The following is a 24,307-nucleotide window of genomic DNA, read 5'->3' as shown; positions in this document are numbered from 1 at the left end:
CTGGGATTAAAGGCATGCGCCACCAACGCCCGGCAGTGGTTAGTTTTAAATGTCAGTTTCTCTTCATTTAAAATCATCAGAAAGGAGAACCTCAGTTGAGGGATTGTCGAGAACAGGTTGGCCTGTGGCATGTTTGAGGGCTGCTGTCTTCATTGTTAATTGATGTAGGAAGACCCAACCCAATGTGGACAGCACTGTTGGTGGGCTGGGCCCTGAACTATGTAATTCTGAACAAAGCCAGCTGAGGGGAACAAGCAGGCATTCCTTTTCTCTCTGCTCTTGACTGTGGATTTGGGACATGGGCCTGCCTCTGTGGCTTTCCTGCCATCTGGAGTCAATCAAATAAACCCTTCCTCCCTTAAGCCACTTTTTGTCAGAATGTTTATCACAGCCACAGAAATGAAGCTTGTGACACAGGGTTTCTCTCTGAACCTGGAGGGTGCTGATGTAGCAAGGCTTCCTAGCCATTGAGCCTCAGGGGTCCTCCTGCCTCCACCTTCTAGAGAGGAGATCATAGGCATGTTTGGCCTTCATGCTTGCATAACAAGTACTTTACCAACCAAGTCTTCTCCATAGACCCTATGATAGCTTCTTTGATAGTGAATTCTGCCTAGGAATGTCTGAAATGAGTTGTGCAGGTGGGAAGTGAGAAGGGGCTGGCAGGAGGGACACACAGGAAGGGTGAGGAGAAGCTTGGAGCTAGGGCAGTTTTCTGGTGGCTAAGGGTGATCACCAAGGCATCAGGATGGTGTGGGCAGAGCATGAGGCACTCAACATCCACTCATTTCCCTGCATCGCTCTCCTTACAAACCCTTCACCTCCTAACTCAGTAAAAGAGCTGACCACATTTCTCCTTCATAGAGTAGAATGGTGTGGATCAAAGGAGAAATGGCAGATGTGCATGCTTTGGCAAGTCCCAGTCTCAGCACACAAAGTGAGTGTTGAAATTCGTCCCCAGGGCTAGAAATGGAAGGATGCACCTTGTGGCACTAATAAGAACAACAGCAACAGAAACAACTTAGGCTTCCATGTATATTAGTTATCTACGGCTGTGGAACAAATGACCTGACACAAAACATGTTCATTCTCTCCTGAAGTTTGTGCCTGAGGATGCTGAGCAGTGCATCTCTGGCTGCCTCTGGTTTCAGGTCCCTCCTAAGATTACAATTAAGTTATAGGGTGCCATGTTCCCATCTGAAGATCCAACCAGGAGTCCCTTCCAAGTTCATTGACAGGGTGAACAGGGAGTCTTTCTCCCTTGTCACATTGGAACTGACTTATGACCTGACAGATGGCTTCCCCTCTCCTCTTCCTTCTTTCTTCTTTTCCTGCATCAGCTGTGGCCCATCCCTCCTCTGCGTCATTCTTCACCTTGGTAGCCTAGTTAGTTTTCTGTTGCTGTGATGAACACCATAACCAAAAGTGACTTAAGGAGGAGAGGATTTATTTCACCCCTCAGCTTGTAGTCCATTGTTAAAGGAAGTCAGGGAAGGAACCAGAGACAGGAACCAAAGCAGAGGCTGTGGAAGGGGTGCTGCTTCCTGGCTTGCTCAGCCTGCTTTCTCATAAAAACCCAAGAATCACCTACCTAGGGGATGGCACCGTTCATAGGAGGCTGGGCCCTCCCACATCAATCACTAATTTAAAAATCCTGCACAGGATTGTCCAGAGGCCAATCTGATGAAGGCATTTTCTAGATAGAGGTCCCCTGTTTTCCAGATGACCCTAGCTTATGTCAAGTTGACAAAACCCACCCAGCACACTTGGGTGTACCGTACCCTATGGTGTGCACACCTTAGGAAGCTTACAGCCAGTTCTATACTGGCAGAAATTTATGTTGTTTGCAGGTTGTAACTGCTGTGTTGTCAGCATTGTTTGGGACACACAGAAGCATCACCCAGTGGAAAGGGATATTACTTGCTCTCTTACCCAAGTAGTATCATTATAAAGTCATCCCCCTCACCCATCAATGAGATAGAAATATTCTGTCTGGCCCTCTTCATGACACCTTCTAACAGCCACATGCACCCCAAGCACTGAGAATTCACACACCTCAGGGTGGCCTCTGGAGGCTGCAAAAAGGCACATTGCACTTGAGCGGAAGTCAACACCTGATGACTCATTAACACCAGACAGAGTAACGTGCAGCACGTCCCTCCACATGCTAACATGGATTGGAACTGGTCCCACCTGGCTCCATCAGGAATGTGGTTGAATTAACCCAGAGAGCAGCCTCTTCCTACAGCCTTTCCGGTTTGGGGCTAATTGTGTCTTTCTCTATCTGATGCCTTGGGGTAGGCAAGGCACTGGACTAGACATTTTCAGTATGGTGTGCACACCTTCCTGTAGTGAATTGTCTGCTTTCATACCACTGTGACCCAAACCCCTTTGCAGGGAGATCTCAGTCCACCATGGCAGTCCACAGTGGAGGAGTGGCTCTGTCTGTGGTGGCAGGATCATGAAGTGGTGGGTGTTTACATCCTAGTGTACCACAAAGCAGATAGTGATCCCATACCATGGGGACATCCATCCAGACCCCACTCCCGAAAGTCTCCATGGCCTCCCAAAATATCTCCACCAGCCAGGCAACAAATGTTAAAATATGAGCCTGTTGTGGGCAATTCAGATTCAAACCATAATGCACAAAACAGGATGGTAATGACATAAGTGACAATAACTGTCACAGCTTGTTGAATCACTAATTACATGCTGTGTGTTGTGTGCAGACAATCCCATTAAATCTATCAGCGTAACAGAAAGCAGTAGCAATGCATGAACTAGTCCTAAGTCCCAGTGTCCTGAGGCTAGCCTGAGTGACAAAGGTCTGTCAAAGGCTTGTGTTACAGTGGGATGGATTGAAACTGGCCCCAAAGGAAAATAAATTAAATGAGTAATGATGTCACAGCTGGGACAGTCCAGGGTGGCCTATACCTGCTTCCAAAGTCCAGTACACCATCTGGTCCAGAGCAGTAACTTGGCACAGTTTTTTATCATGAATAAATAAAACCAGAAGCCTTTCTGGATTGTTCTGCAGGATGGGAAAGCTCCCTATGGACAAGGTGTCATGGTGCGCTTGCAGTATGGCATTTTGTTTTCTCGTTTGTTTTTGGTTTGGTTTGGTTTGGTTTGGTTTGGTTTGGTTTGGTTTGGTTTTTTGAGACAGGGTTGCATGTAGTCCAGGCTTGCCTCAGTCTCATTATGTAGCTGAGGATGACCTGGAACCTCTGATCTTCCTGCCTCCGTCTTCCCCAGGGTCGGCATTACAGGCATACACCACCATGCCTGTTTTTGGTTTGGTTTTTGTTTGTTTGTTTTAACACGGACTGGGAATTGAACCCCAGGCTCTGTGCAAACACTCTGCCAACTGAACTGAACCCCCAGCCCTAAGCTGGTTCATTTTCTAGGTCGTGGTGTTCAGGCAGGGTGAGTCAGACCATGAGGTGCCCATTGGCACAGAAGGTGATGTACCTTCAATGGGCTGTTCTTTCAAAGACTCTGAATCACAGCTCAAAGTCACAGAGAGACAGAAAAGAAAGAGCTGAGCATCCCCATGTCACAAAGGGACACCAGAACAAAACATCCTAAAATCAAAAGGACCAGAAAATCATGTAGCTATCCAATGTGACACAAAAAACACGTCGGCCATGACATTATGAAACATGAATCACGGACTCATTTATTCTGCATTCACGTAAATGCCACAAACTTGTCACCAACCTAGAAACAAACAGTGCTCCTTGATGGGTAATGGATAAGTCATATCAGCCATGGCACAACCACGAAGCTGGTGAAAACAAGACCAGCACACAATCAAGGTCACTGAAAGATGTTCTGATAATTTAATGGGTGAAGTCAGACGTAGAGCAGGAGGTACTACATAATCCCATTTTTCACAAAGTGTAAACGTGAGAAAACAGGCTGCAAGGGTATAGAATAGGAAGAAAAAATAGTATACAGATTTTTAAGGATAAGATTAGGAGAGGGGCCAGGATGTAGCCCGGTGGCAGAGAACTTGCCTCTCAGGTGTGGGGCCCTAGATTCAGTTGCCAACACTTGAGAAAGAGATGAATTTTTTAAATTCTACTTGGCATACCTGTGCTTTTTAATGAACATGTATCTCCTAATGCAGACTCACAAAATTTTTATTTTTATAAATACGGACCTATTGTTGAATCAAAATTAAGTAAAACCTGCTGTTCAAATACAGAAAGGAATTTAGTCGTAGCTCACATGGGACTCAGAGAAAGGCCCAGAAACTGAAATCCACCAGGCCATGGCAACTGCCAAAAGATTCTGAGAGAAATCAGAGGGGTCAGAGATGTTTTCTAAGCTAGGGGCATCTTTAAAAGTCCACTCTCCCATGCCCCCAAAGTAGGTTATAATATTTTAAGATTTATTTTATTATTTGTGTGTCAAGTGCCAGCAGAGATGAGTTCACAGAGACTGTGAAATTAGAGGGGGTCCGCGAGAGGGGAAGAGATGCTGTGTACCCATGGGACATAAAAGAAGACGACAGCAGGCTGGGTGTGGGTGGAGACTACAAGAGGGGTAATGAGTGGGGCAAAGGGGGATAAAGAGAATCAACAAAAACAAATTTTGTTTGAGAATGTCATACAGAACTTAATGTTGTGATTGTGAATCAAAAAAATCTTAAATATAAAAAGACAATTAAGAAATGGGCTTTTTTTTAAAGAACCACACAATTTCAATTACCAGATCTGCCCCCCACCAAAAATATCTGATAATGTTTTAAATAAGTTTATGCTTGAGTTGGGCCCCACTCACAGCTGTCCTCTTCTGGCACACAAATGCAGTGCCTAGAAATAATGTGAGCTTCTTATTTTATATCCTGGGATCAGAGCAGATCCACAAGTCTAGAGGAAGCCCCAGTCAGCAGTCAGGCTGTGTGATTATAGATGGGTTCCCCTCAGTAAGCTAGCTGGCAGGTCTAGGAAGACCAAGCAATGATCCTCCCCAGGAATCTGGAGCCAGAAAGAAGCAACTGGGAACTAGGACAAGATCATGACACAGCCTGGGTGTGTTGGATCCTGACTACCCTGCTACAAACTGTCCCCTCCCTCAGTGATAGGCCTCTCCAACCCCAGCTTACATCTGCATTTGAAAGTCTGACCCTGTAGCTTGTACCCAGGTGAGACTTAGCTGCAGAGACTGAGATGGAAGAAAGTCTCTCTGGCTGGAGGAGGAATCAGGGTCAGTCAGGCAGAGGCAGGGCTAACCCAAAGGGAGTCTGCATTAGAGACTGGCTGTCATCTGTGTGCTAAAAGGCAGGAGCCCAGCAGAGCAAGCTGTCACTTCCAATAAGGCCTCTCAGACAGCCTAGCCACAGGCTGAGTGAGCATCCAGGCAGGGACCCCCGAGGCGAGGGAGCAGAAAAGAGTGACAGTGAGCATGGTGGGTAGTCTGTCCCCAGCTTCCCCTGAGTGGCTGCCCCACCCTGCCTACCTGGATCCCCAGCAGCTCACACTTGGCATTGAACTTTTTCAACTGCATGGGGTTTTGCTTCCGCTGAACTTGCCACAATACAGCTGTCCTCCAGTGAGGACAGTGTCGGGGACATTTGATAGAGCCCACTGACACTCTGGGTATCACAGCTAGGGGCAGATTATCACTGCCATGTACCAGGAAAAGAATAGACATATTCGTTGTTACAACCACCACAAATGTAGCAGCTGGAAATAACATGAGTTTATCCTTCTGGATTTCTGGATATCAGAAGACTAAAATGAGCTGGGGATGTAGGTCAGGGGTAGAGTGCACACAGCGAAATACAAACCCTGACACACACACTAGACTGGAGCCGTGAGTGCAAAACCCAACACACACTGGAATGGAGCCTGGAAAGACGGATCTTCGTAAAATGCTTGTCACCAGTACTTGGTGACCTTGACTACAGGAGTTCAGATCAGCAGCAACCATGTAAAAGCAAGGTGGGCATGGTCAGCCACCTGTAAGACCAGCACCTGGAAAACTGAGACATGAAATCCGGAGCCAGATGGCAGCTGGATGGACTAGCTGAACTGGCAAGCTCTTCGTTCAAACAAGAGAAGGTGAATAGCAAGGGAGGAAGGCCACTAATGAACCTCAGACCTCCATATGCAAATGCACTCACATACACACTTATGCACACACACATGGAACATGCACACGCACTCATGCATATATATGCTATACACCCAAATACATACCAAAAAAAAGTTACTTTCCTTCTTCAGGTACTGTGGGAAAACCTGTTTTCTTCTCTATCCAGCCCTAAGAGGGTGCCTGCATTCCCTGGCTCATGGCCACTTCCTCCATTTTATTGTCATAGTCAAAGCACCTTCTCTTCCCATTATTTTCCCTTCATCTTCTTACCTCACACCCACATGGATGATCCAGAGTAATCTCCCAGTCCACGAATCTCCCACCCCAAGACTTTTTTTCTTTTTTGCCCAGTGAGGTAATATATTCCCAGATTCAAAGAATTAAGACACTAACCATCGTAGTGCAGATGTTAAGAAACCCACAAGCTGAGACCAATCCCCCACACATCTTAACTTAGTACACCATGAGGGTAAATTAAAGTTCAGCCCTATCTGCCTGGATCCCAGCAATACATCATGCCCTAACTTTTATTTTATTATCTGTGTATGTGTATGAATGTGTGTTCTAGTACATGTGTGCATATGTGTATAAGAGGCCAGAGGTCAACCTTGAGTATCATTCCTCAAGTGCTGGATAACTGTTGTTTGAGCCAGTGTTTCCCACTGGCCTGAGCTTGTTGGTTAGGCTAGGTGGGCCAGTGAGCCACAGGGAAGCTGCCTGTCTCCACCCCCTAGCTAGTATTGGGCTTACAAGCCTGCCCCCACATCCAGCTTTTATTACTTGGGTGATGGGAATGGAACTAGGGTTGTCATGGCAAGCACTTTATCAACTGAGTTAACTCCTCAGCTCCTCTTAATTTTTTATTTTTATTTTTTAAAAATTCATCAGGGTTGGGCTGAAGGGATAGCTCAGAAGTTAAGAGCACTGGCTGCTCTTCTAGAGGACCTGGCTTCAATTCCCAGAACCCACATGGCAGCTCACAACTGTCTATAACTCCAGTTCCAGGGGATCCGACACCCTCACACAAACATGCATGCAGGCAAAACACCAATGCACATGAAATAAAAATAAATTACAAGATTTTTTTTAAATTAAAAAAAAAATTGGCCAGGCAGTGGTGGTGCACACCCTTTAATCCCAGCATGAAGGAGGCAAAGGCAGGCAGATCTCTGTGAGTTCACGGCCAGCCTGATCTACAAAGCTACACAGAGAAACCCTGTCTCAAAAAAACATAAAAAATCAAAAATTCATCCATCTATGTATTGTATGTGAGAATGCAGACACACCACAACATACAGGTGGAGATCATAGGACAACATGGAGGAGTTAATCCTCCCCTTCCATGTTGTGGGTCCCTGAGATTAAACTCAGGTAACCAGTGGCTTTACCCACTGAGCCATGTGGTCAGATCCCTGCCTTTTAAGCAGCTGTGAATATTGCTCAGCCTGAGTAAGTAACAGAAACCAAGTCTGTCTGGGAGTTAAAAAGCAGCAGAAATGTTGGCATTTCTTAGCTCTGATGTGATGCCTGGGACTCTAAGGGTCCTTTTGCTTTGAATGTTTGGGAGACAACTTACAAGTTTTAACCAAATTTCTAAATTAAGGACAGAAAATAAGAAGCCAGGGGACAGCCAGCATCAGTAACACAGTGCTGACAGGCTGTGATCTGATAGTATATAAATGAGTGGGCCTGTATGAGGCTGTGTCCTAATAAAGCTTTATTTATAAAAAAAAAAACAAATATAAGCCCCAAGAGTATAGCTTGCTGTCCCCTGAACTGAAGCTTTCATTTTAGATCCAGGAGATCCTAGAGTGCCACTGCCAATCTACCTGGCAGGTGAAACATTAGTGATGCAGAGATACTGGATGCCATTGGGAACTGCCCAGTAGATTCTTGGTAAACCACTGTAAGAACAATAATGTTTTAACATAAGTCAGCAGAGACATGTCCTGGACTTCAAACATCACTGGGATGCACTGAGCCCTTGTGCTGTTGTCCCCAGCATGAGGGAGTAATAGGAAAGGGAAGGCAAACATGTCTGCATTTGTTTCCCTCTACAAAAGGTTCTTCCTGCCTCTCCTTTTGACTTTTGGTTGAATTAAGTTGACCAGTGGGAAACAATCCATTCTGTCACCAAGCTGGATATGGAGGAGCTAGTACTTCTCTGACTACTGTGATGCAACTGTCTCTGTTCTTCCCTCCTGAAGAGGAGACCCTACCATGGGGGGTGCTGAGGCAATGGAAGTGAGTGGGAGTCTACAGACCCAGGAGTCATCCTGTTTGCAATCTCAACTCATTTTCAGCCCAGATAAGAAACAACACCAGTTTCTCTCTCTGAATCCCTCTGCTCCACCCCACCCCGCCCAGTCCCTGTGATCTATGTCAAAAAAATCGCATGTGATGTACAGAGCATAATGTTGAAGACAGGATTTATGGCAGAGCAGAGGTGAACACATTGTCAGGGCAGGGGTGGACAATGGCCATAGAGGGCACTGTCCTGAAGTTCATTTTTAAAGGCACAGAAACGTCTTAGGGTTTTGAAAGCTTTTCTGAGTCTGCACAAGTCCAGGAGACATAACAAAAGCTACACTTGATTTATAATAGTTTTAAAAGGGTTGCAGAAACAAAACCATCACAAAGTCACAAAACCAGTGACAAAGCAGGAAATGATATCTGTGAAGGCCAGTGGAGAACATGGCTAATTCCCCTAATGTATTAAATCAATGAGAGAAAGATCAGACCAATAGAAAAATGAGTAAAAGATAAGGACAGTCTATAGGAGACAAAGACAAGTGGTTTTCAGGCAGATGGGAACATATTTCATGTTACTCACTGGAAGAGAAATGTAAACTGAAACAGAGTACCAATGTTCATCTCTCAGATTGGCATACAAGAGTACAATGCATTTTTATCAAATTCACCCCTCATTCCCCTGCCACACCACACACACACACACACACACACACACACACACACACACACACACACACACACACACACACACACACACACACACACACACACACACACACTCACACACACCTCTTAATTATGCCCTCTTCTATTTTTCTTTATATATAACCAAGTAATGTCACCCATGGGCACATGGTATGGGGTTGACCATTGGAGAACTGGTAACCTACACTAGGCTGGCCATGTCCCTGACGGGAGCTGACACCTTCCCTCAGCAGCTGTCAAGGTCTGTAGCTCCTCACTTAGGAATGGGGCTCATGTGTCCCATACCCATCCTTGATGGGGTGATGAATGGTGTGATCCTATACAAGTCTTGTGCAGGTACCCCTCTTCCATGATGTTCCTCCTTCCATTGTGTTTGGTGAGGAGGTGTGCTGTAGATGTCCCACTGGGGAATGGGCACTCCATAGTCACTGACTAGAAAAATCACTTTTTATGCCTTAGTTCAGAGAATGACCAAGATTATTCTGTAGAGTAAGAACAACTACTGTTTCCTCATGTTATGAGGAAGGTAGCTGAGGCTCAGAGAAGTGAAGTGACTTAGCCAAGGCCACACAGTTAGAAAACTGTATGAAGATATGACCAGCAAGGCAGTAGGAGTATGCCAGGAAGAAGCCACTTGGGGGGTGGGGAGAAGTCAACTGAAGAACACAGAATCAGGTAGGTGTAAAAAAATCCAAAATATTCATCAACCAACGAATGGGCTAAAAATACATCCACATAATGGAATACTATTCAGTCATAAAATGGATGAAGTACTGACACATCCCCATGTCATGGAAGACTCTAAAATCACTGTTTGCAAAGGAATCCATATACAAAATGCTACATACTGCACAGACAATGCAAGGTGAACATGTCCAGAAAAGGCAGATCTACTGGAGACAGGATGTAAAATAGTGGTGGTCAGTGCTAAGAAGCCAATGATCAAAGTTCCTTTAGGAATGATGATGTGCTAGAGTTCAAAAGTGGTGATACTTGGGGCTGGTGTCCTGGACTTGTGAAAAAAAACAGATGCAGCTAGCTGAGTACCAGCATTCATCTCTCTCTCCCTCCCTCTCTCTCTCTCTCTCTCTCTCTCTCTGCTTCCTGGCTACCCACATAATGTGACCAGCTACTTCCTCAAGCTCCTGCCACCATGACACCCCTGCAAGCTGTGAGTCAAAATAAATCCTTCCTCCCTTAAGTAAAATGACTGATGCTAGTCTAATTCTAGTGGAGTAAGCCAAAAGATGCTTTTTATGAGTGAGTGAGGATGTTCTATAGAAACCAGGGCACCATGAACCATGGTACCTCAAAAGAAACTAAAAAGTCAAGGCTAGCTCATTTTCTGGTGTTCTGGGTACTGCGTTGGGGAAATTTTGTTAAAATTATTGATTCAGATTTTGCATCGTGTCTTCAAGACAATCCATTAGACTCACTCAGTCATTTGCAAAGTTGCATTTCTGTGAAGGAGCATTCATTTGAATACCAAATAAAAAGAGGCTAAGTTCCCTGCTAGTACCATTAGGAAGCAGTTAATGATCACAGGCTTAAAGCCCAGATATACCTCTGTGAGAAAGTTAGTTGATGACCCTTGGAGAACAAATGGACTTTCCTAGAATAAATGCTCAAAAAACATATGGTTTTCTATGACATCGTTTTTTAAGTCTCAAGGACATAAGAAGAGTCTTGGAGTCTCTTTAAAAAAAAAAAACTTTTTAAAATCCTAACAAAGAGCCAGGGGTGATAATATCTTATAATCCCAGCTACTGTGGAGGCTGAGCCAAGAAGACTGCAAACTGAAGTCTTGCCTGAGGCACATAGGGAGTTTAAAGCCAGCCTGGGCAATGTAGTGAGACCATTTCTCAAAATGAAAAGTAAAAAGAAGGCTGGGAATGTAACTTACCTAGCCTGTGTAAGAACAAGAGTCCATCACAAGTACTTTAAAACAAAAAACAAGAAAGGTTTTACTGTTTTTAAATAAAATTAGAAAGGAAGTACACTCAGGCTGACAAAAAGCAAGTTTGCACAGACTGTCCCTTGACTGTCCATGGTAACTACCTGTGGTTCAATAGCCTCTGTGATCCGAAGAAGTTGGCCTTAGCCCTAGCTCACCTTAGAATCACTTAGAACTTTTTGTTAAGTTCCAGTGCCTAGGCCCACACAGGAAGTCCAAGTTCATCAGTAAGAGACAGAGACTGGTACATATGAAGAACAGTCTTGAGGGTCAAGTGACTGCAGCCAACTGAAGGACAGATCTTACTCTAAAAAATGGTCACCTGGTGTCTAAAGTGCTTGCCATGCAAACATGAGGGCCTAAGTTTGATCCCCAGAACCCACATAGATAGACAGACAGACAGACAGACAGACAGACAGACAGACAGATTTGTAGCCCTCCCCTCCTTCAATTGCCCTCTGTAGGGAGTCACCCAGCATAGCTGGGAGGGCAGCTAATAGCCACAACTAGATGGGGACCAAATTGCTCAGCCCGGTACCCATGAGGGGACTGAGCCCTATCTACAACCACCACAGGCAGACAACAGGTCCTCCCAAGATGATCTCTGAACTGATTGCAATGCTCCTGAACCCTTTTATGGCAGCCCACGAGAGACCCTGACTTCAGGAGTCTGGTAAGCTGCACCCTGACACTATGTTGGCTGAAACAACTGTACAGTGCTGAGCACAAATGGAGTGGCTTAGATCAGTGAAGAGTGACAAAAGCAAGGAGAAATAGGTGACAGGATTTAGGGATGGCTTGCAGGAGAGGGTCTTAGGAGTCAAGTATGAACATAGGATTCTGTCTGCAGAAACTGAGGGGGTGGGGCATGCAGACTTGACAGAAAGGGGGGTCTCAGATTTCCTGGAACTGGAGTGACAGGTGGTTGAGAACCACCAAGTGGGTACTGGGAATCAAACACAGGATGGAGTCAACCCTCCAGCTCCTGTGGTTACATTTTACTCTGAAAAGGGCCTTGCTCTGGGAGGTACCTAATGTTATCTATGACACATTAGAGATGAGAAAGCTCCTTCCAGATTGGTGAGTAACTTGATCACATTCACACAATAAGTGCTAAGCCCAAGCAATAAAGAAGCTGGACACAATGGGGAACACCTACAATCCCATCCAGTTGAAAGGCTAAGGCAGGAAGATCCATGGAACCTAGGAATTCCAGTCCAACTTAGTGAAACTCCATCTCAAAAGATAAATAAGAGAGACTTTACCTCAAATATAGGTAAAATAAAAAGGTGGACAGCCTCTGAGGAATGCCACCAAAGGTTGTCTTTTGGTCCTCACATGCATCTGCACACACATAACCACAAAAAAACATGTACACACACACACACACACACACACACACACACACACACACACACACACACACACACACGACAAATAACCTATGCAAGGTGCCACACTCCTGTAATCCCAGAACTTGAGAGGTGGGAGCAGAAAAATCTGGAGTTCAAGGAACATCCTCAGATACTTAAGGATGCTCCAGGCCAGCCTGGACTACATGAGATGCTTCAAAACAGCAAAAACAAAATTCAGGAACCCAAACTAAAGTGACTCCTGCCCTAATACATAAGCATAGATGGAAATGCAGAGAGTGTGGTGTATACACGTTTGCATAATTACACATTGCTTGTGCTGAAGGTTCTATCCAAGCTCCGTGATCAAACAAACAGTCGCTGTTGGCGTTGTTTTCCCCGAGTGGTAGCACAAACACACACTGAAAATCATGCACATCAGGGATCTTGGAACAGCAGGCAGCCATGGTTTCCTTTTTTCTCTCCTGTTTCTTTTTTTGCCATCCTTTGGGGGAATTGACTGCTAAGTGTTTGGCTTAAGGGTTCAAAAACAACATTGGTGGCTTTGAACACTGGGTTAAAAGAGTGGTCTGCCTGTGCACTGAACAAAGGAACAAGTTACAGAAGTGCATTAGAACAGAAATTCCTTCCAGCAATTTCCTCAGGAAAAGTCAGCGCTGAGACTTTACTGTCCACCTCCAACCCTGCCTTTGAACACTTTACATCTCTACATGTGTTTTACATGCTTTCATATTGCTCTCATATTCAATATCTCTTGGTATTTGGATGCTTCCATGTCCTGTATAAGTACAAAGAACGGAACAATATGGATCACTAACAACCAGATTAATCAGGTTGCCATTTAGTCAGTCATCAAACACACCTGAGTAGAAACCAGGATGTGGAGATGGTTCAGTGAGTAAAACAATTACTGCACAAGTATGAGGACCTGAGTACGACTCCCCAGAACCCAGGTAAAGCAGACATAGTAGCAGGGATCTGTGATTACAGCACTCCTACCGTGAGAGGGGAAGCAGGGACTGGAGACAGAGCCAAGCTTGGCATAAGCCTGGGACAAGCAGCAGTGAACAAAAGGCCTGTCTCAAAAAGGAGGAAGGCAAGACCCAATGCCAAGGTGTCCCCTGCCCTCCACTGATGGGGGAAGTGCTTCTGTGTATGTGTTTGTCTTACTGGATGATAAATAAAATACTGTTTGGCCAATGAGGCAGCAAGTTAGGCAGGACTAGGAGTCAAAGAGGATTCTGGGAAATGTAGTAGAGAAGTGCTGATCCAGGCAGGAAGTGACAAAGCAAGGAGACTCATATTTAAGCAAGGAGAAACAGGAAGTGCCTCTTTTCCCCTCTGCTCTTCCTCCAGCAGCACAATGTGATCCACCGGCAAGGAGGGGCACCAATGGAAGGTGTCCTATAAGTCTTATAAAAATATATAGATTTATGATAATTAAGACTGAGCTAGCAGATGAGAATCCTAGTCATTGGCCAAGCAGCATATATACCTAATACAAGTTTCTGTGTATTAATTTAGGGCCCTAACTCAGGCGGGCGGCTGGCGTAAAGTGCACACGTGGCGGTGGGGCTCGGCGGCTTTTGGCAGAAAGATTTATTGTAACAGTCCACATTGTACGCTGAGGTACACCATGCCCAAAGCCATATACTCGGATACATACACACACAGAGAATGATTTCAAAAAGAAAACTCATCTAAGCAGAGGATAGCAAAAAGGATAGCTGGCTCAACAGCTCCAGGGGAGGCTCCTGGGCTTCTGCAAACAGCAGCAGCAGCCTGGTTGGGCACTGGTTGGAAGATCCTACTTATGACAAGTGTCTAGGGTAGTGTATGGGAGCCTCAGGGTGTCCCAGTACAAAACCTCTTGTCTGGGGCCCTCCTTGCCCATCACTCTCAGGAATGTCACCTGAACCCAGGATAGCTGCTGCTCTGAATCTGCCACTTGGATGGCAGAAGATGATATGTTTATCTAAGTTGTCCTATTATCAGTAAAAACTAGAGTCAGATATTGAGGTAAAAACCTAATAGATCAAGAAAGTGGTAGAGGAACAACTAGCTGGCCCTCTCTCCACACTTCCCAGATCAAAAAAAAAAAAAAAAAAAAAAAAAAAAAAAAAAAACGTTAAAAATCAAGTCCCTCCCTTCTTTTAATTGTGCCTCTCTCTATCCATATTCCTGAATTCCCTATAGCTAATTCCAGTCTGATAGTTGCTGACTCCACTCCCTAACAGTCTCAGAGAGTCAATGCAAACAAACAAACAAAAACCCCTAGTAAGAAGGTCCTCCCTGGAGTGCAGAAGGAAGCTTGCTGTTCCTGGATGCTGCCCACCATACCCCCCACTCCAGTTTCAGTGTGAGACCCCTGAGTCCAGTTGTTCCCGTGGACCTCATCTTGTCCAAGCTCTGGGCACTGAGCCTTCTCTCAAACATGCAAGCCTCCTTCCATTCCTCTGCACCTCAGGTAGTCATTATCTGTCATAATGAACCACCAGCTGTGAAAGCATTCTTAAAATGCCTCATATCCAATTCTCTCAGGGCCCGCCAGCCTCAAGGTCCCACACAGCCAATCCCTGTGTACCCTGTGCCTGTGTTTTCATGATTATCTGTCAGTCATAGGTACACAGGGATCTTCCTCACTCCCTGGAAGTTCAACTGAAGGTCTGATAAATGTTCACAGAATGAAATTTTGACTCCTCTAATTCCACAGGCCCTACCCCTTCCCAGCTTCGTCAGATTGACATTTTGCCCCATGATTTTCATTCAGAAGATGGAGCTGTCTTCTTGGACTGAACTACAGTGGGGGGAAGCTTCCAACTACTATTGGAAGGAGCAGTGAGGCCATCTACAGTAGCCACTCTTCCAAGATGGCCCCTGTGTATCCACCTGGTATCCACCTCCTCCTGTCCCCCAGCAAGCTCACAATATAATAAACAGAATGTGGTTTTCTCCCCCCACCCCGCCCTCCCCTATGAACAGATTTTCCACTGTTTGAGTCTTGACATGGTGGAAGACCCAGGCAACAGCTTGACTACAACATCCTGAGCCTTTGTGGCACAGACTCCAGCTCAGCCCTCCTGCATCCTTGACACACAGAAGTTGTGAGATGAACAGTTACTATTTGTGGCTTTAAAAGCTACTAGGCCTGTGGCGTTTAGTAACAGAGTAATAGATAACTGATGCAACATCAGTTTCAAACCAGCCTACAAATTTGAAGTTCCCGCAAGTGAAGCGTCTTCCAATAGCAAAATGTGGTCCCATTTTGTAGATGAGAAAGATGAGGCCAATTATCAATTCAGTAGTTAAAACACCAAGGCTGAGTGGGACTCTAGAGAATCCCAACAGTAGAGCTGTGGTTTGTGTGCCCTGTTCTCATACTCATTTACTTATTCATTTGAGGGGCAGATGTGCCATAGTGTAGTGTGTAAAGGTCAGAGAACAACTTCCAGGATTTGGTTTTCTCCTTCTACCATGGGCTCTAGGGACTGAACTCAGACTGTCAGAGTTGGTGGCAAGCACCTTTAGGCTGTGAGTCACCTCATTGGCCTCTGGTTTTGTCTTCTAATCTATTGTGGGCCAACATTTTCATAAAATATAATTTATAAAGTTAGCTGCTACAGGAAGGGCCATGCACCTGAGTATGGCAACAGAGTCACCCTACCACCGAAGCCTGCTCTCAATGTCGGGATTAACTGCTGACAGGAACAACTCTTGATGCCCACTCCTTTGGGTCTCCCAAGCTTTACACATGAAAAGCCTTACACATTGGCATGTTTTCATTTTGTACATTGTCTGTGGTGCACCTCTGCTGCTACTTACTGATGTTATCATTAAATATTCCTATCCTGTCTCACCTCACACCATTAAGTTGGGCACTGACCAGAGAACAGACAGTATCAAGTGTGGGAATGTGGAGAAGTGGGATCTGCCCTGTTGGTAAAGGGAACATGGTGCAGACACACTGGGAAGCAGAGTGGAAGAGCTCCAGAAATCTAAAAATAGACTAACATAGTATAAATAAAAACCTGCAGAAGAGGGAGCAGAAAGAGTGTAAGAGGCCAGGGAGGACATGACAGGACCTCTGTACTCATGACCCTGTGACCTGCATAAGGTCAGCACAGCCAGATGGAGCTGGTGGGGAAGGAGTTCAGGATCCCACACCCTGGAGGCGCTGTTCACAGTTGCTGGCTCTGTAGGAGGAGGGAAAGTCAATTTTCTCTAAGATGATGACCCCTGGTAAGCCAGACATACTACAGAAGACACACACACACACACACACACACACACACACACACACACACACACACGGCAGCATAAATTGGATTCAATGGGAGGGGATGTGGGAGGAGTTAGAGGTAAGAGTGGGGAGTTGTATATATGATAAAAATGTATGAAATTCTCAGACTAATAAAAATATTTTTAAGGAATATAATCAGAATTACTATAATGTAATAAATACATAAAAGCAGAATTTCTCTCTTTTCTGAAATTTGCCTACTAAGCACACACCTAAACAAACTGAAAGCAAAGTCAGTCACCGCTGGTTGACAGGAAGTGAAGAAAACATGGTAGAGGATGGAGTTGAGGGGTGGAGGGCTTGCCTGGAATGCAAGAGGTCCTGAGCTCAACTCTCAGCATGAGGAAGAAAAGAGAGAGGAAGAGGGAAGGAGGGCAAGCAAGAGAAGGAGAAGAGAAAGGAAATGGAAAGAGTGTTTCTGGAGTTTTCTTGTCCCACCAGGTCCTGCTGCTTCAGCCCCAAATGAACACACAGAGACGCTATATTAATTATTAAACTGTTGGCCAATGGCTAGGACTTCTTACTGGATAGTTCTCTCTTAATTATTAACCCATTTCTATTCATCTAAGTATTTCCACATGGTCTTGGCTTACCGGAGAATGTCTGGACCTATTTCTCCTTTTCTGGCTACACGGAGTCCCTCGCAGTATCTCTCTGTCTACCTTTCCCAGAATTCTCCTCATCTCCTAATCCTGCCTATCTTCCTGCCTCTATTGGCCAAACACTGTTTTATTCATCAACCAATAAGAGAAACATATATACAGAAGGAACCCCCCCATGAAAAGAGAGACCTAGAGATGTCTCAACAACTAAAGACACTTGCTATCACATCTGAGGACCTGTGTTTGATCCTGGGACCCATTTGGTGCAAAGAAGGAACAGAATCCCACAAATTGTTCTCTGACCTCCACATCATATATAGCAGTGGCATATGCACACACACACACACACACACACACACACACACACACACACATTTTAAAGATGGAAAGGAAAAGGATATATATTTAAACATACATATGTTTTTAAAACAGAAAATGTGGCAATACACACAATGGATATCATCCAGCCTTTTGTTTACGTGTGTGTGTGTGTGTGTGTGTGTGTGTGTGTGTGTGTGTGTGTGTACAGGTCACTCAAGTATGAAGGTCATCGAGCAACTCGTGGGAGTTCATTCTCTCCTTCCCCCTTGAGGGTTTTGGGACATCAGACTTGGCTACAAGTGCCTTCACCCCAAAATGCAAAGATTTTATATGTCATAAAATAAGCCAGTCCACAGTAGAATAAATCATCATGACTCTGCTCAGGCAAAGTGTCTAAAGCAGTGACGAAACACTCAAAAAGAAGAAAGGTCATGCATACCTATGGTCCTAGCTTCATGAGAAGCTGAGACAGGAGGACAGCTTGTTCCAAGAAATATTAGGCCATCCTGAGAGCCAACAAGACCTGTCTCAAAAATGAAACTGAAACCCAGAAAGAGAACAGTGGTTTCCAGGTGTGCTGAAGAATTAGTGTTTAATGAGGTGTGGAATTTTGGTTCCCCGAGGCGACAGAATCATAGAAGTGTTCGGCAGAGCAATGGGCATTCAGTCACACAACCAATCTTGTCACACACTAGCAACAACATAGACTCAGATAAACTCACAGCTGTGGAATCTGGATTCATGTGTGTATATAATATGATATGTGCATGTAGGGGACTACTGGGGCAAGGGGGAGGAAACAAGAGTACTCAGCTGCAAATGTAAGCCATGTGTATGGTACACGTGTGTAAAGAAGCCACAATGAAATGTTATTTTGTATGCTGGTGAAAAATATAAAACTGAGGGCTGGTGCGATGGCTTGTAAAGGAATTGCTGCGCAAGCATGAGGACTGAGTTCAGATCTGTAGAACCAAGCAGGTTAAAAGCCAAGTGTGCATCGGTCATCTCAGTACAGGGCAGGTAGGGACAGGCAGGTCCCTGCAACTCCCTGGCCAGCCAGCCTAGCCTAGTCAGTCAGCTCCAGGTTTAATGAGAGACCCTTTCCTAGAAGTAAGATGGAAAAGTATGAGGAAGAAATCCAACAACGACCTCTAGCCCACCTTTATGTGCACTTACATGCACAAATGCACACAAACAGACGCAGATACACTCCCACACATAATCATGATGATGATGATGATGATGATGATGATGATGATGATGATGATGACTAAAACAAAAAAAAAGCAACAGTGACCTCTCAGAATGGTGTTGTTTTCGGAGAGAATTGTGCTAACTCTCTGCTCCATTGACTGAAGGCTGAGAAATGGCCCTACTGTCAGGAAGGCAGGTGTGAGGCTCTGCTTCCCACTTACTACCTGTGTGACTTGGATGAGCCCCACAACCTCTCTGACACTCCATAACGTCTATGAAGGGAGAACTGGGGTGAGGACTTCGTGGGCTTCTTGTGAGAATCAAATAAGACAATATAGATAACACCTGAGGCAGAGCAAACATCTGCTAAGATTCACTCACGTTTGCTGTAGCCCTTGTTACCTTCTGGGGTGGAGAGAGTCCTGACTCCTCCAGCCACAGCACCTCTCCTATAAGAAGGAGCAGTGCCCCAAGTCCACAGAAAGTTAAAAATTCTGAAGAAAACACATCATCTGCCTATATGAAACTTTCATAAGGAAACCCACTCGTGTGTATAACTGACAAGTGCCTTAAAAACTTTTTTTAAAAGAACATTTTACTGAGGGGAAAAAATGTATGAGTTTCCTCTCCTTTCCTCCCTTTCGCTCCCTGCTCAACCCCCACTCCTCCATCCCCTTTGCATCTAGACAGGATTTGCCTGATCTGTTCTCAATTGTTAGGAGGCTGTCTTCTCATCCAGCTCACCAAGAAGAGAAAGGGGGTGTGGTCCTGTCATATTACTGCCTGTCCCCAAGATGCAGAGTCTGGCAAACAAAGGCTCTTAACAGTTACTTCCTGGATAATGAAGGAGTGAGTGAGTGAGTGAGTGAGTGAATGAATGCATGCATGCATGGGTGGGTGGGTGGGGGAGTGAATGAGTGAATGAGGGAGGAGGGAGGGAGGGAGAGAATAAGTAGGTGGGTGAATGAATGAGTGGGTGGGTGAGTGAATGAATGAGTGGATGGGTGAGTGAATGATTGAGGGAGGGAGGGAGTGAATGAGTGGTGGGTTAGTGAATGAGTGAATGAGTGAATAAGTGAGTGGGTGAATGAATGAGTGGGTGAGTAGGTGAGTGAATGAATGAGTGGGTGGGTGAGTGAATGATTGAGGGAGGGGGAGTGAATGAGTGGTGGGTTAGTGAATGAGTGAATGAGTGAGTGGGTTAATGAATGAGCCGGTGAGTGGGTGAGTGAATGAATGAGTGGGTGGGTGAGTGAATGAATGAGTGGGTGGGTGAGTGAATGAATGAGTGGGTGGGTGAGTGAATGATTGAGGGAGGGGAGTGAATGAGTGGGTGGGTTAGTGAATGAGTGAATGAGTGAGTGGGAGAATGAATGAGTGCATGGGTGAGGCAATGTGTGGATGGGTGAATTAGTTATCATGAGAAGAACTTCACTCTAAACTGCAATTCAGTAGACATGAGCTCTTCCTTCCTCGTTCTTCCTTCTTTTGCAAACTGAGTGAAGTCTGAGAGAGGAGCTCTCACTGCCTCTAATGGACCTGCATCATTTGAAATCAAAGCAAGACCCAGCTGCAGGCACTGAGAAGCCTACTGCACCCTCACTCCTGGCAAGGCCTTTCTTCTAAACAGTTAGGAGGTAGGTTGCCACTGGCCATGCTTCCTGAGCAGAGCTTAGCAGCATTTAGACACTTGCTCTTTTGCCCAAGACCCTAGTCAGCAGTGTCTAGCCAGCCTCCTGTGGGGCCACTGAGGGTTGCAGCTCTGCCGCCTTGGGGTCTCAGAAGCACAAAGTCAATGATTTTGATGCATGGTCCCATTTATAGCACCTGAAGCACAGCATCCATTACTGGGTGCTGCTGTCTGACCTCCTTCATGTAACAGCAGAAGAGTCTCTGAATCTCAGAAAAGACTTTCAAGCTGGGCAGAGCAACTCAGTGGCTCACACCTGCATGTCCTCCACAGATCTTGGATAAGCACTCTTAATAGCTCAGCCATGTCTGCAGCCCCTATTGTAATTGTTTTTTGATGTCTGGTGTAGTTGTTCAAGTGCCCATGCACAAGTGCATGCGTACACACACACACACACACACACACACACACACACACACACACACACACACGCAATTCGGGAATGGCTGCTAGACCAGGAGTCAGCAGACTGCCCTGTGCAGGTGCAGAAAGTAAATATGTGAGTGTTGATTACAACTCCTCTGTTCTACACTGTACACAGTCAGCCAGAGACAACAGGCCAGTGAAGAAGCATGCTGTTATTACTATCAAACTCCACTTATAAAAATCAGACAGCAGGCCAGACCTTGCCCACAGGCCATGATTTACACACAGTTGCTCTAGTCCAAGGCTTGGAGTCAAGTAAACCAGCCATATCATGCTTAACACGAGTCCTTTCCCGGAAGCTACCAAGTCCACTCTGCATTGTGCAGAGGCTAAAATGGGCTGTTTTATTCAGTACTCTATCAGAAGATCGGCACACACCCAGAAGCAAATGTTTGCTTTTGTTTTCTTTTGTCCATTTTCATGTGTGTGTCTGTGGTCTGTGGTCTGTGTGTCTGTATATCTGTGTGTGTGTGTGTGTGTGTGTGTGTGTGTGTGTGTGTGTGTGTGTGTGTCTGTGTGTGTGTCTGTGTGTGTGTCTGTGTCTGTGTGTCTGTGTGTGTGTCTCTGTGTGTGTCTGTATATCTGTATATCTGTGTATCTTTGTGTCTGTGTCTGCATGTCTGTGTGTCTGTGTGTGCTCGAACAACTCCACACTACATTTAAAAACAGTCAAAATAGTGGCTGCAGAGATGGCTCAGTCACTGAGAATGCAGTGCTCTTGTAAATGACCTAGGTTTGGGTCCCAGCACCCCTGTGGTAGTTCACAATCACATGTAACTCCAGTTCCATGGAATCTAACACCTTCTTCTGGTCTCCACAGACACCCGAATTCACATGGTACTCATACGTACACTGAGGTACTCACACTTTAAAAAAAGAAAAACTTTTTGAAACCATAGTTAAGATGGGAGCTGGGGAAACGGCTTCATGGTTAAGAGCTTGCCATGCAGTATGAGGACAGAGTTCAGATCCTCAGAACCCTCATAAGTGCTGGGTAGGCACAGCAGCCCACTTGTAATTCCAACCCTGGGAAAGTGGAAGTAGCAGATCCCCACAGCAATCTGGCTAGCTGGCTAGGTGTATCTGTGAGCTCTTGGTTCAGTTGAGAGACTTGGCCTCAAAAATAAGATGAAGAATGATCAAGGGAGACACATAAAGTCAACCTCAGGTCTCCATGTGCATCTGCACACCTGTATACACACATACACGCACATGTGAACACATGCAAAACTGCACACCACACACATGTAACTATGAAAGGAAACAACACTTCCAGTGATCAGTGTGAATAGTTTACCACAATAAGAAGAATTTTAAAGTGAAGGAACTTTTAACTGATGCTTTAACGTGGATGAACCCCGAAGGTACTACACTAAGTAAAATGAGGCAGACACAACAGGAAAACCTGTGTGCTTATAGCAATGGGAAGTGACTATGACTAGGGATTCAGATGGTGAGTGCCCAGGCCCAGAATGAGGTAGGTGGGGTACAGGTATGCATTACACAGGAGGCTGAAGCTGGAGGATCATGAGTTCAAGGTCAGCTTGGGGTACATAGTAAGACCTTATCTCAAAAGCAACAAAATGTTCAATGGGTACATCTTTTTGAGAAGATGAAAAGACTTGAAAATGGATGGTGGTGCTGGATATAAACAATAGGACTATATCTAATGTTCCTGAGCTATACTTAAAATGTTTTGGTAGCAAATATATATATATATATATATATATATATATATATATATATATATATATACCCAATTTTTTTAAATCATAATATATTTTAACTTTTATTGGTTCATAACTGTGTATGTGTTTAAGAGAGACATGGAGACAGAGACTGGAAGAGAGGGTATAGGAATAAAGCCCAGGGTAGAACACATGCTAAGCACAGTCTCTACCACTGAACTGAATATCAACTGCCATACTTTTTAAAACTTGTTACAAAAAGTTATGTTATCCTGAGGTCAGACATAACTTAGCTTGTCACCCATCTTCACTGCTTGTTCCAGGAGCACTCTGAGCCTCCAATGATGACATTAGCATCTCTCTCAGGCACCACACTAAGCACATCAGGGGCATTTCCTTAATTTGAGCTTCACCATTATCCCACGAGAGAGAAACCACAATAATCCCTCTTTTTTAAGATTTATCTTATGTTTGTGTATAGTGCATGAGAGCAGTGCCTGTGGAGTCCAGAAAAAAGTGTTGTGTCCCCTGGAGCTGAAGAGGTGGTTATGAGCTGCCCAGGAGGAGTACTGAGAACCAAACCCAGGTTCTCTGCAAGAGCATCAAGCACTGTTAACCATTGAGCCATGTCTCCACCACACAATAAAACAGAGGTGAGCAATGTAAACCCAGACAGCATTAGTGACTTGATCCTTAGTCTGCCTCTGGAGAAACTTCCTACCCAATCTACTAGATCACTTGTCACCAAGACGTGGCCTCACTTTCTGATATTCTAATAAAACCCTTTGTCCTAGTTGGCTGTGATAAAATGCCATGACCAAAAGTAACTTGGGGAGCAAGAGGTTTATTTCATGTTACAGCTAATAGTCCATCTTGAGAAAAAGTTGAGGAAGGAATTCAAGGCAGGTATCTGAAGGAAGAAACAAGAAGAAACCATGAAGGAGTGCTGCTTGCTTAGCTCGTTTTTTATACAACTCAGGACCAAATGTCCAGGGATAGCACCTCCTACATAAATCACTAATCAAGAAAATGCCCCACCAACTTGTCTACAGGCCTATCTTACGGAGGCATTTTCTCAATTGAGGTTCCCTCTTCCCAGTAAATTCTAACGTGTCAAATTAACAAAAAAAAAAAAAAAAAAAAAAAAAAAAAAAAAAAAAAAAAAACCCTAACCAGCACACTCTTGCTTCAGTTTAGCAAAAAAATACCCCAAATTAACAATGTATATGCTTTGTTAAAAATGGGCTTTTTAACAACACTATACTAAGCCCATCTTGGTTTTAAAAGAGCTGAAACTGTCTTGAAGACTGAAAGGCTACATGTTAGAGTGTTCTTAGAACAAGACAAAGATGTCCACTCTCTCCACTCCTGTTCAACACAATTCGAGAAATCTTAGCCTGAACACTGAGATGAATAAGGGGGGTAAAAGGGACACAAACAGGAAAGGAAGAAGTGAAAGTGTCTTTATTTGCAGCTGATACAATTTTATCCTTAAAAGACCCTAAAGACAACACCAGAAAACTCCTACAGACCTAGAAAAAAATATACCATTGATCTAGCTATGTCATTCTTAGACATATACCCAAAGGACTCTGCATACTATCAAAGAGAACTTGCATTGGTAGACAGAAAGTGAAAACACCCTAAATGTCCATCAATTGATGAATGCATAATAAAAATTTGGTACCCTTACACAATG

Source organism: Cricetulus griseus, chromosome 3 (assembly GCF_003668045.3).
Source record: "Cricetulus griseus strain 17A/GY chromosome 3, alternate assembly CriGri-PICRH-1.0, whole genome shotgun sequence".
NCBI lineage: Eukaryota > Metazoa > Chordata > Mammalia > Rodentia > Cricetidae > Cricetulus > Cricetulus griseus.
This window is presented reverse-complemented; position numbering follows the sequence as displayed.